At 44.5% G+C, this 13,832-nt stretch overlaps 1 non-coding gene across 1 annotated transcript; it reads left to right on the top strand.

The window, feature by feature from the left end:
* Nucleotides 1-13,478: 13,478 nt before the first annotated feature.
* TRNAE-CUC (transfer RNA glutamic acid (anticodon CUC)) lies at nt 13,479-13,551 on the top strand. Its single transcript has one exon. It is a non-coding gene; the product is annotated as a tRNA-Glu (tRNA).
* The last annotated feature ends 281 nt before the right edge of the window (nt 13,552-13,832 follow it).

The following is a 13,832-nucleotide window of genomic DNA, read 5'->3' as shown; positions in this document are numbered from 1 at the left end:
AGGCAGAAAGTTGATGGTTGCTAGATGATATGTCAATAATTAGAAATTTTTAAGCAAAAGAAATGGTTGTAATGCTGTTCAGGGTATTAGAATACAAACCCTGGAGGGCTGTGCTTGGCACAGTTCCTAGCACACAATAGAAGTTAATAAGCTTCTCTCAGATAAATGAACAGATAAAGGTCAAAGAGAAGAGAATTTGGTTCCCATTCTAAAAATAGTATCAACACTCCTTTCTCTGAGCTCTAAGTGTTCCATAAGAAAGATAGAAGGTAGGTGTCAAAACTGAAAAATTAAGTTAGATTAAGGAAATGGAAATAAACCTTGGGCAGAAGTACACTGCAACATCAGAGCTCAGATACAGCATCAGACCAAGATGAAAGTCTGGGAAAATTATCACAAAAGGAAGGATGTGCTTAAATTGGTCTTACCAAAAGGAGAGGTCCACGTTGGGGGATAGAAAGAGAGATAACTCAAAGGAAATAAGATGTCAAAGTATATTAGCTAGGTATTTAAGCCCAACTACGGTCGCTTAAACATTTAAGATTTCATTTTTTCTTCTCATCAAAGAATCCCTGAAGTGGGCAATCAGGGAAATATGGCAATTCCATCAAAATTTCAGGGAGGCAGAGGCATGCTCCTTCTCTCTTTGTCCTCCATCTCCAAGTTATCTCATAGTTTAAAGGAGCTGCTGGAGCTCTCGCCATCACATAAACATTCCAGATTACAGAAATGAGAGAGTTGGGGTGATGGAGGGGGAAGGTGGGGAACAAAAAGGTACACTTAGCAGTTGTCAACTTTCTTAGTCTTCCCAAGGCACCACAAACATTTCCACTTACCTATCAAACTAACCCTAATCCTAACTTTGTGTTCAGACGGTCAGAGAGGGATTTCCCTGGTGGTCCAGTGGTTAAGACTCTGTGCTCCCAGTGCAGAGGGCACAGGTTCAATCTCTGGTTGGGGGACTAAGATCCTGAATGTCACAGCTGAGTTCGCAAGCCACAACTAAAGATCCCCAGTGTCACAACTAAGATCCAGCTCAGCCAAATAAATAAATACCACTTTTTTAAAAAAAGACAGAATGAGTGAAAAAAAGAGAGAGAGAGGATCTAAACAAAGCAGCAAGAAAAGAAGGCTAGTTAGGAAATTGTCTTTGTCTTCTAGATAAAAGACAATGATGCAGACATAAAAGACACATTTATGGTTACCAAAAGGGGAAGGTGGGAGATAAGTTGGGAATTTGGGATTAACAGATACACATATATGTTGTTGTTGTTCACTCCCTCAGTCATGTCCGACTCTTTGCGACTCCATGGACTGCAGCACGCCAGGCTTCCCTGTCCTTCACTATTTCCCGGAGTTTGCTCAAACCCATGTCCATCGAGTCGGTGATGCCATCCAGCCATCTCATCCTCTGTCTCCCCCTTCTTCTCCTGCCCTCAATCTTTCTCAGCATCAGGGTCTTTTCCAGTGAGTCGGCTCTTCGCGTCAGGTGGCCAAAGTATTGGAGCTTCAGCATCAGCATCAGTCCTTCCAATGAACACTACTATATATAAAACAAATAAACAGGGACCTACTGTATAGGAGAGGACACTAGATTCAATTTCTTGTAATAGCCTATAATGGAAAAGAATCTAGAAAGTTACATACGTGTGTGTGTGTATATATATATATATATATACACACATATATATGTGTACATATATATATAACTGAATCATTTTGCTATACACCTAACACCTAAAACGTTATAAATCAACTATACTTCAATAAAAAATAAAAGTCCTTCAACCACCCTCACCCAAAAAGACGATGGTGGCCTGGACCAAGGTGTAAGCAGAATGGATTAGAGAGCTACCTGGAATGTAGAGTGCCATGATGTGATTGATGGAGGAAAACTAAGTTATTAAGAATCCAGAGTAACCCCTAAGTTTCTCTCTGGGATGAGGGATCAGACCAATATCACGATAAGAAGCTTCCATTTCAGACAAACCTCTTCATGTTTCACATCCGTGTAAGTTCCCTGCAACTCTGGACAGAATCGACCAACATGGGAGCAAGTTCACTACCTTGCTACCAAACATCCAGGCTCTTCTTTCATTGGGTCCATGGGAATCGGCCTCCCTTCTGGAAACAGAACAATGATGAACTCATGGTATTTTATGGATATAACTTCATGATTTCACTGAGCAAGGACCACAGTGAGAGAACCAGGGTTTAACTTAATAGGATCTTGGCATATTTTGCTGGAACCGAAAGAATGTCCGTAAATGTGCCAAACTTCCAGGCAAAACAGCATCCATTTGTATTTCTTTCTCCACCTTTAAAAAACTGTCATCCTCCCTTCCCCTCTTCCACACGGTAAACAGTCTGGATGGTAAAGTTTTAAAGTTGGAGACTTGAAAAAAAAAAAGTTGGAGACTTATAAAGGAGGACAGGAAATCAAAACCACCTCTGTTCCATGGTTTGTGATGACTTCCTCTTCCAGGGTTTTGAGTTTAGAAAGAGGTTTTTTTTCTTAATTAATTTTTAATAGCATCTGCTGTTACTGTGTTTTTCTATCTAGAAGAACTCTGCAAAGATCCAAGCTCCGCCTCTCACTTAATCATCTTCTTTATGGGAGGAATAAATGACTTCAGAGTCAATGTGCCGAGGGCATCCAAAGTCTTTCTGAGCTGGTGCACTTTGAGTCTGAAGAACTTAAATCGCAAACCCCCGGGGGGGTCCAGGACTTATCTTCTTTATCTCTTGTAAAGGGCTGAACAGACTGTGGGTATTCAACAAGTAATAAATAACGCCATATTCTATATCAATAACAAGTGCAGTCTAGTTGGGAAAAGCCGATTCTGATAAAAATCAAGGTCCAAGCATCACCCAAGCCTTGGATTTCATCCAAATGTGACCTCGTGGGAAGACTTTTTGAAAATTGAGAGGAGGGAGGTGCGTGTTGTCTTGAATTTCCTGTCCATATTGATCCCCCTTAGAGTAGGAAGATAAGGGTTTTCTGCAACAGTCGAAGGATCTTTTTTTCTTTCTACATGTCTCTAGGTTTGACAGCTAACTGGTCTTCAGTTAATATCTATTGAATAAATAATAATAATATTTTATGTATTTATTTTATGTATGTATGAAGCACTTACTTTGTGTGTCAAGCACTATGATCAGGCTTTTACAGGGCAGATCTCATTCAAGCACTATGCCGACACTATGGGATAGGTTCTATTACTGACCCCATTTTACGGACGGGAAAATAGAGATTCAGAAAAGTTTAGTCAGTTGCTCAAGGTCACTCAGCCAGCGAATGGTACGGCAGGATTTTAACTTGGGCTCAGAACCACTCCACTGTAGTATCTCTGGAAATCACATGCCTCATCAATTGAATATGCCGACTTCTGTGCCTGAGTTTAGATCAAAAAAAGGAATGACTTAAATTCAAGGTAATAAATAAATAAATGTGTGTGTGTGCGTGTGTGTGTGTGTGCACGCTTAGTCCCTCAGTCATGTCTGACTCTTTGTCCATGGACTATAGCCTGCCAGGCTCCTCGGTCTGTGAATTCTTCAGATAAACCCTGCATTTCAGGCAGATTCTTTACCGTCTAAGACACCAGAGAAGCCCAAATAAATAAATACACCTTGCCAAATGATTATTGAGTGGTTAAGCCTCAGAGGGAGTGGTAGATACTCATATATCTCAGTCGCTTTGCCCAGAATATAGCCAACTCCTAATGTCTCAGAAACTTGGAGTTGGGCATTGAAAAGAACTTCAAAGATCACTTAGTTCATTCTTTAACCCAATAGATGATGCCCTTCCATGAAATAGTGCAGCCTCTGCTTGCATCCCTCCAGGGATGGGAGGCTCACTACCTCAAGTAGCTTCAAGCCCTGCCTAAAGGGCAGATTACCATTGCAAAACCTTTCAGACATAAGCAAAAAATTGTTGTCTAATTCCTGGTGCTTCATAAGAAGAAACACAGATCTGCCTGAGTGAGTATTGTGGCTTGTGCCCTGGAGAGACAGACAAAATTCTATCACAATGAGACTTCCCCAGCAGTCCAGCAGTTAAGAATCCATGCTATCACTACAGGGAGAAGGGATTCAATCCCTGGTCTGGGAACTAAGATCCCACATGCCTCTGTGGTCAAAAAACAAAAAAAAATGATATCAGAATTCACTGAGGCTTCCTGCCACCTCAAGTCTCCACATGCTACTACTCCCAGCTCCATAATCCTTAACTCTGCAAAAGCACAACAAGATGGCGGGTGCCATGGTGCATTCTGGGAAGGAGAGGGGAAAGTCTCCAATGTTCTAAGGAAATACACAAGCAGCCTCTAAGGCCCTTCCTCTCCCTTGGTCTTCTTTCACCGGCTCTTGAGTACTGGACACGCAGGAGTTCTCATAGGACCTCGCCCACGGCCAGAGTCCTCATTTTTCAGCCAAGACTACCTCACTTCTATTCATACTCAGCCCCTTATCCAGCCCCTGAGAACCCACATTCCTACCACAGCGAAACTGTAATGGTGACAAGTACTGTCCCTGAAGCCAGAAGGACCTATGTTTGCATCCCATGTTTATGGCTGACTAGCCATGTGACCTTGGACAAACATCTCAGCCATTCTGAGCCTCCATTTCTTCATTTACTGCTGCTGGGCTGTGCTAAGTCGCTCAGTCATGTCCAACTCTTTGCGACCCCATGGACTGTAGCCCACCAGGCTTCTCTGTCCCTGGGGATTCTCTAGGCAAGAATACTGGAGCGGGTTGCCATGACCTCCTCCAGGGGATCTTCCCAACCCAGGGATCAAACCCAGGTCTCCCGCATTGCAAGTGGATTCTTTACCATCTGAACAACCACAAAATGACCTTATTCCTGAGAGGGATACAGCACATGCAAAGGAACGAGTGGGTCTATCCTGAAGATCTAACGTACAGCACAGTGACTATATTTAACAATACTCTATTATATTGGGACTTCCTCTCCATGCAGGGGGCACAGGTTCAATCCCTGGTCGGGGAACTAACATCCTGCACGCCACATGGCGTGGCCAAAAACACAACAAAACAAAACACTGCTGTATTACATACTTGGAAGTTGTTAAGAGAGTGGATCTTGAGTGTTAATCATCACACATTAAAAAAAAAAAAGGCAATTATACGAGGAGATGGAGGTGCTAACTAGTGTGGTAATGATTAGTGTGGTAATCATTTCCCATTACACCCAGGCATCAAATCATCACATGGTACACCTTAAACTAACACGGAGCACATGTCAATAATATCTCAATAAAGTTGGAAAACAGTAATAAGATAAAATAAATTGGCACATGGCACATAAATTGACACAACAAATAGATAATCAGACAAACATAGACACCCAGACAGCCACACAGACATCTGTACAGGCACATACACGGACTGACACACACAGACACACAAAAAGACACACAAGAAGCAACAGCAATCCATCACAACCACGGCTCTGTTCCCTCGTCCGCAGGTTACCTCAACTCCCTGCACCCCCGTGCCTCCCCCTTGCCCGCCACCCCCGAGCCCCTAAACTGGGAAGGTTGGGGCTGGCGAGGAGGTTTGATTGGCTGAATTCCCTTCGGTGGTTTTATTTTTCCGAGTGCGGTTTTGAAGCAACACGGGAAGTAACGAGAGGAAATCATTTTGTTCATTGTTGAACAAGCAGAGTGCACCATGGCAATGTGTATAACAGATGTGTGTGCAGGGAGAGGGTTTCTATACACAACTGCGTGCTCCCATCTCTCTCCAAAGATGGGGAATTCAAAACGGCATTTTTATTTTTCTTCTTTTAAGGGAAGGAAGCAGGAAGAGAGCTTGAACCCACTCCAGGGGTGTATTAAGTTGAACAGCTTCGAAGCAAGGGGCAGCCTCGCCTGCAACCCAGTTTCTCCGGAGAAGAACCAGGGGATGCGTGCTGATGTTAATTCCTTGATTTATATAATATCACGGAGTTGGATTTTAACTCTCCTTGCCCCCAAAAGGACATTTGAAAAAAAATTAAAAACTGAACAGAATGAAAATCACTTCATAGAGTCATCTAGATGAAACCAGAAGTTGGTGCAAGAACATGGTACCAAAACTGTTTAGGCTTCCAGTAAAGTCCAGCCCGCGTGTCCCTCTCTTGAAAAATCCCACCCCGCCCTTGCTGCCTGCTAAATGTTGTCCCCTTCCTCTGCATCCTTCCAGCTCTTATGTTTTAGGTCAAGGATGCTTTAGTCTTATCTCTGAGCTTTCAGCTCAGACCTCACTAAAGAGCCTTCTGCCCACAGCCGAGGTCACGCTCCTACTCCCTGGAGAAGCCAACAGCTTCCTCTGGTCCACGGGGCGTAAACTTAACAGAAGATCACAACTGGCTACATGTAAGCCAGATCCAGCCCCCAGACCTGTTTTACTTGGCTCGCAGAGAGTTGGCGCAGACAACACATTTTTTTTACAATTTTGAATTGCTCGCCAACACTGACAAATCAGAAGCTTTTACAGAAAAATTTCAGTTTTTCAGCTTTTCTTGAAACCTTGAAAGTTCTGGCAACCTCAGCTTACATCCCTACGAGGTTATCTTGGCTGGAGCTGAGCGGCGGGTGGTCCCTTGAGAGGGGATGCTGAATTTTGCCACAGTCCCCACCACTCCCTGGTGTCTCCTCACATTGTGCCTCAGAGTCTGTTGCTCTTCACTATTGACTTCTCGGGGTTGTACTTACAGAAGAATTAAAGGGATAGGAAAATAGGCCTCACACCCATCTCTCTTTCAAAAGTAGAGAAACAGAGAAGGATCAGTTCAGTTCAGTCACTCAGTCGTGTCCGACTCTTTGTGACCCCATGAACCGCAGCACGCCAGGCCTCCCTGTCCATCATTAACTCCCAGAGTCCACCCAAACCCTTGTCCATTGAGTCGGTGTTGCCATCCAACCATCTCATCCTCTGTCGTCCCCTTCTTCTCCCACCCTCAATCTTTCCCAGCATCAGGGGGCCTTTTCCAATGAGTCAGCTCTTCGCATCAGGTGGCCAAAGTATTGGAGTTTCAGCTTCCACATCAGTCCTTCCAATGAACACCCAGGACTGATTTCCTTTAGGATAGACTGGTTGGATCTCCTTGCAGTCCAAGGGACTCTCAAGAGTCTTCTCCAACACCACAGTTCAAAAGCATCAATTCTTCGGTGCTCAGCTTTCTTTATAGTCCAGCTGTCACATCCATACATGACCACTGGAAAAACCATAGCCTTGACTAGATGTACCTTTGTTGACAAAGTAATGTCTCTGCTTTTTAATATGCTGTCTAGGTTGGTCATAACTTTCTTTCCAGAGATTAAGCGTCTTTTAATTTCATGGCTGCAATCACCATCTGCAGTGATTTTGGAGCACCCAAAATAAAGTTAGCCACTGTTTCCCCATCTATTTACCATGAAAAAGAAGGATCAGGGTGGTGTAATAACAGCTTAACAAAAACTTATCACTTACTTGAGGGCTTCCCAAGTGGCTCAGTGGTAAAGAATCCATCCACCAAGGATTCTCTGGGTTCCATCCCTGGGTCAGGAAGATCCCCTGGAGAAGGAAATGGCAATCCACTCCAGTATTCTTCCTTGGAAATCCCATGGACAGAGGAGCCTGACGGGCTACAGTCCCTGGGATCACAAAAGAGTTAGGCACGACTGAGGGAGTAAATGATAAGGAGATATTCTAAGCTCGTTGTATGAATTGATTCATTTAATTCTCATAACAACTCTCTAAGGGTTGGTCAGTGGATGTTTTGAGTGGTTTTGTTTTTCTGTTTATTGCGTGTTTGGTTGGTTGGTCTGGTTTTTGTTGTTGTTGTTGTGTTTTGCTTTGTTTTGCTGCATGCCATGCAGGAATTTAGTTCCCTGACCAGGGACTGAACCTGTGCCCTCTGCGGTGGAAGCACAGTATTAACCACTGGACTACCAGGGAAGTCCCTCAGTGGATGTTAGTTTGTTACTGTTGATGTTGTTGTCATTACCCTTTTAGAGAATGGCAGAAATTAAGGTGAGCAAAGAAGGCCATGATTTACAGGGAAAAAGATATCCGTTTTTTCTGCAGAAATGAAACATCCTATATACCATCTTCAAGATCTTCCACCTGTCCCTTTACAGTCACTCTCCACCCTTCCCCACCCTACTCTGTGCCCCTGGAGATGGATCTTGATGGATCTGTGTGGGTCCCTTCTTTGGCTTCAAGTTAGAATTGGCCAACAGGAGAAATGGGGAAGAAATATGAGTGTGGAGAACCTGTGGTATATACTCCCCCGTATATACATCCCTGTGGTGTCAAAGAGTCACGGAAGGTGGACTGCACTAGACTAGACTCCACTCTATCCGTGATCTAGACTCTACCCTGCACTAGACTCTACCCTAGGTCAGGGCTCCAGCCCTCTGAGGGCCTCTTCCATAGAATCACCGTCTTCAGTAACTTCTCTTTCAGCCTAGGGGAGGTGAGTGTCCCCACATGTTACTAGTCTCAGGGTACCTCGCTATTCCTCGTTTTTTTTCTTTTAGTTTATTTATTTGGCTGTGCCTGGTCTTAGCTGTTGCGTGTGGGATCTAGTTCCCTGATCAGGGATTGAACTCAAGCCCCCCGCATTGGGAGCACAGTCGTAACCACTGGATCGCCAGGGAAGTCCCTCTCTATTCTTCTTGGTTTCCTTCTACCTCCTCAGTTCACTTCATCTTTCCCGGACACCTGTAAGCAGTCCCTTGAGGAACCTCCCATCAGATGACCCAGTTGGAAAGCATCTTCTGTTTCCTGCCAGTCCCATCTGATGCACCTTTGATCAGCATCACTCCTTCGTGCTACCTGCCCAGCCCTAGAACATATTTGAGTCAGTTACCCCTGTACTAGACTTAATTTTATAGAGCACACAAGAGGAGTCCAGTAAGCTTACCTGTGACTCTCAGAAAACGAACTTTTTTTTTTCCACCACCGTCTTTGACTCAAAAAAAGAACACTGTCTAGAATCATGCCCTTGGGTTGAGAGACCATATGGGGTAGAGAAAGAACCACTGGGACAGAAGATAGGAGCCATGCATTCTAGGCAGAATGCCCCTTTTCAGAAACACTGTCTCTCTGCAGAAGAGCCAACTGGGACTTCTCCAGACTCAGTTGTGCAAAATATTACAGCCACAGACAGGATCTTTCCTTTCCAAGCCTGCCCAGGGAGGAAGGCAGCCTGTCCAGGTTTTTCTCTTTCTCTTGTGTTTCCCTGTTCAATACCCATCTCCGACTTCTCCTTAAGCCTGGATAAATCCCCCTTACCCCACGAAAAACAGTTCCAGTTGTGCATCTATGGCATAAATGTTTGTTTTTTGGACAAAACTTCATTTAAACACTCTCTATGTGGGAAAGGAATGGCTCTTTTAACAGAAGAATCCATCAATGTTGTTAATAAACAAAGTACATGTTATTTAACATTGCTGGACCCTGCAAGTTCCAGCAGGTCACTTGGCACTTCTCTAGAAATGTGTTTCTGGATAATCGCAGAGTGCCTGGCCGGGCCTCGCCCAGCAGACTCTGAGAGTTAAAGTAATCACATCGTCAAGCAGTGGATGAGATCAGAATTATGCAAAAGGCCCCTCAGAAACACAATCCTTCCTTGGCCAGAAGGAGAGAGACTGAGAACATGGTTCCTCTCCTTCTCCAGAGTATGTTTGCTAAAGGCCTTCTCCTCTGCCCAGCCTGGACCTGGATCCTACAGCTGCAGGAGGGAAAGTGAGAGACAGTCTCCTGGTTCCCTGGGGGCTGATGTTCTGAAAGGTGCCCACACACCCAAGACCCTGCTTTGATGGAATTTTCAAGGTACAAGAGGATCGCCAACATAGGGACCTACCACAGTGATTTCTGCCCCAGCCTTGGTGTGGGAGTTAAGCAGACAGGAGAGAAAGGGTGCTGGAAGCATGGGAAGAGGACAGCCAAATGCACAGAGATGGGAGTGCCAGTGGTGCCTGGACCACCACAAGACGTTCCCCACTGCTGACAAGCAGGTGTTCTAGAGCCCAGCGCCCGTTCAGCCACTCACATTAGAACAGAAGCTCTCTGAGCGTAAAGATCCTCTCATTCGGTTCGTGACTACAATGCCTGACACAGAGTGGCTGCTCAATAAATGTGTTACATGAATGTGTCCACAGATCTTCTCTATGTTGACAATACACTCCACGAGAGAGTTAACACTGGAGAGAACACAGATCCAGTTCTCCAGGTGCTCAGGTTCTGGGGGAGGGGATTATAGATAAGGAAGTGGACAATTGCCACACAATGTGATAAATACTAAGGTATGGAAGCCACTAGGGTGGATGGTTTGGTGAATGCAGTAAGAATCCTGGAGAGAGTAACATCTCAGCAGGGTTAACCAGGGATAAGGGGACAGGAAGAGGCACTCAAGGCAGTGGGAACAGCCCAGACAAAGGCTTGGGGGTGAGAAAAAGCAGGAGAGGATGTGGCCAATGGAGACAGACAGCCATCAGGTGTAGATGTCACAGAGAAAGGTCATCCAATCAGAGCACAGATGATAGACAGATGGATAGATCATTAGATAGATAGATAGATAAAAAGAAAGATGGATGGATGGGTAGATTGGATGGATGGATAGAAAGTTAAGTAGGTAGATAGATAGATAAGAAGGATGGATGGATGGGTGGATGGATGGATGTATGATCAGAGAAGTGAATGGGTAGATAAATGGATTGATGGATAGAAAGTTAGGTAAGTAGATAGAAAGAGATAGGGCAAGATTGACAATAAAATTCAATCACTGTTGAGAGTTCAAGTCCAATAACCAAATCTCCAACAACCAAGTGAACCAGGCCCCTAGGTGTTCTTGCTTAATAAGGACTTTTAAGAATCACTTACTGCGTACCAGCCCCTGGGCTATGAAGGTATTTACTTTTCAGCCCTAAATTGTGGGTCCCACTTTTATCTCCATTGTACAGGAGAGCCAACTGAGGTTCAAAGAGACTAACTTTGAACAGGGTTCATAGGACCCACTCAAACGGACAATTGAGATGTGAACCCAGGCCCATGAGAGCAACAGAGACATCTTGTAGCCCAAGAGGGCAGGCAAAGAAAGGAACGGAGGAGGATGAACTGAGGAAAGTGAGTCACTTTATCCACAGGCGGGTCTTCCTGGCTCATCAATGCAAATGAAGCCTGAGGAGGAAACCCCACTAGTAATTAAGGTGGAATGAAGATGGGGATAGTGGAATAATGGGGCCCATTCTCCACTACTTGAGGCAGGGTGGTTGCCATGGAGACCTATCAAGGTGATGGGACCAGAGATCAAAGGCCTCCCCACCATCTTCTCCTCTTGGAGTTGAAGGATCAACTGTTGTATATCTCCTGGAGAACCAGAGAACACAGCTGGATATCCCAGGTAGAGGACCATTTCTGAGCATCTATTTCTGAAGCTGGGACATAAGATAAGGTTAAAAGGGGAGTATTTGTGTCCTTCAACGATTTTTTTTTTCTTTTTTTTCTGTGTGTGCAGCATGTCTTGGGCTTTCAGGATCTTAGTTCCCGATTAGGGATTGAATCTGTACCCTCAGCAAAATAATTGCTTTTTATTTCCTTAATTTTCTTTATACCAAGCTTCTTATCAAAAGCTTCAACAATGGATGCAAAACAGATATGCATTAGAAGGAAAATTCCCCTCCTTCTAATTGAAGCCTCTGATAATTAACTCTTTCTAAAAAGACACACAAGGAATTGAAAGTTTTGCTTGCTCCTTGGGAGACCTGGTCTCTCTGGACAAGGGAAGAAAGTCGTCTTCACTGTAATTCACCCTTTAATGTGCTCTGATTTTTTTTTTCATTTAAAAATATACATAAACTAATAAAATAAGTATAGTTTTTAAACTAAAATTATACACGTAAAATCTAACCATCTCTTAACTGATGTTGAAGCTGAAGCTCCAATACTTTGGCCACCTGATGCGAAGAGCTGACTCATCAGAAAAGACCCCGATGCTGGGAAAGATTGAGGGCAGGAGGAGAAGGGGACGATGGAGGATGAGATGGCTGGATGGCATCACTGACTCGATGGACATGGGTTTGGGTGGACTCAGGGAGTTGGTGATGGACAGGGAGGCCTGGCGTGCTGCAGTTCATGAGGTCGCAAAGAGTTGGACACGACTGAGCGACTGACCTGAACTGAACTGAACTGATGTCTCTTACAGAACTTTTTTCTCTTTGTGTATAGAAACATAGACACATCACCTATACAATTGTTCAACGATTCAAATCTGTCTCCTCCTTTTTAAAGGTTTGGCGGAATTCCTTAAGAGCATGATCTGTTTTAATCTCTTCCCTTTCTATGGAAGAGAGAGGATTGAAACGTTGCTCTTCTGGTTGTATGTTTCCACATGGGTCATTCCAAACTAAAAGAGAGCACAGTACCTCCCTGGGAACTTCACCACGAGGCCAGCTCAAAGCTGAACATTTGGACAACTGAGTCAGGGGGCCTATGGAGTTTCCAGGCAAGAGTACTGGAGTGGGGTGCCATTGCCTTCTCCGTATGACGTGGCACACAGAGGTAAAAAAAAAAAAAGCTCTTTTCCTTTTCTTTGGCTGCACTGCATAACATGTGGAATCTTAATTCCCCAACCAGGGACAAAATCCCCTTGGAAGCGCGACGTCCTAACCACTGGACCACCAGAGAAGTTCCCGAGAGCTCTTTAATCAGACCCCTGGGCTCAAATCCAGGCTCAGTCCTTTACCATCACAGGCTGTCAGGGTAAATCTCAATGTTCTGATCTCTTAAGAGGGCATCATCGCGTCCGTGAGGAGTAAATGCAAGACCCATACAGAGCAGCCAGGCTGTAGCCTGGTCAAGAGAACCCAAACGCCAGGAAAATGATGCATATGAGTGTCATTGTCATTAGCATATTATTACCTCCTCCAGGATGACTATTGGCTAAGCGCCCTCTCCTCCAGCCACTCACTCAACACGTGTTAATTGAGTGCCTAGTGTGTGTCCAGCTGGGATCCACCCAGCGCAAGGAGAAAGGCACACATCAAAGGGAAAACGTGAGTCAACTTTGGCTCCAGAACCCAGGATTTCACTTTACACCTCTGATCTGGGGCTGCCCTAAATCAGCAGGGCCCTTCCAAACAGAAAAGAAAAAACAATAATAATAAATGTACCTAGAGTTCAAAGTCACTAATGTGTCTCCAGAATATTAGGACATGGTCTTTGTTTCCAGGGCTCTGAACAGGGATGTTTCAAGAGAAAATTTAAGGGAGCACTTCCAGAACGCATTTTGCTCACACTCACTTCTAAACCAATGAACCTGCATAGGGAAATCAGAGCGGGATCCAGGTTTAAGTTAAATTATAATAATATTGATAGTAGTTGTAATAATATTAGCCCTTATTAGGAGTTTGCTATGTACCAGACCCTGTGCTAAGAGTTTTCCAGGCCATCATCTCATTTCATTTTCAAAAAAAGCCAAGAGCGGGGCTTCCCTGGTGGTCCAGTGGATAAGACTTTGTGCTCTCAATGCAGGGGGCCTGGGTTTGATCCCTGGCCAGGGAACTAAGATCCTGTATACCACAACTAAGCCTGTGTGACACCACTAAAGATGCCCAAATGCCTCAACGAAGATCTAGAGCAGCCACAAATTTTTAAAAAGTAAATAAACCAAGAGAGATGAAGTGCTAACATCTACAATATACAGAAGAGCCATCAGAGGCTCAGAGAGGTCAAGGGACTTGCCTGAGGTCACACAGCTAGTAAACGGCCAGATCAGGATTCTGACCCTAAAGTGCATGCTCCAGAGAGCTCTCTGCCACTCCCAAAGTCAAAGAGTAAAGACT

Source organism: Giraffa tippelskirchi, chromosome 11, assembly GCF_054371585.1.
Source record: "Giraffa tippelskirchi isolate mGirTip1 chromosome 11, T2T-mGirTip1v1.2.pri, whole genome shotgun sequence".
NCBI classification, from domain to species: domain Eukaryota; kingdom Metazoa; phylum Chordata; class Mammalia; order Artiodactyla; family Giraffidae; genus Giraffa; species Giraffa tippelskirchi.
This window is presented reverse-complemented; position numbering and strand designations above follow the sequence as displayed.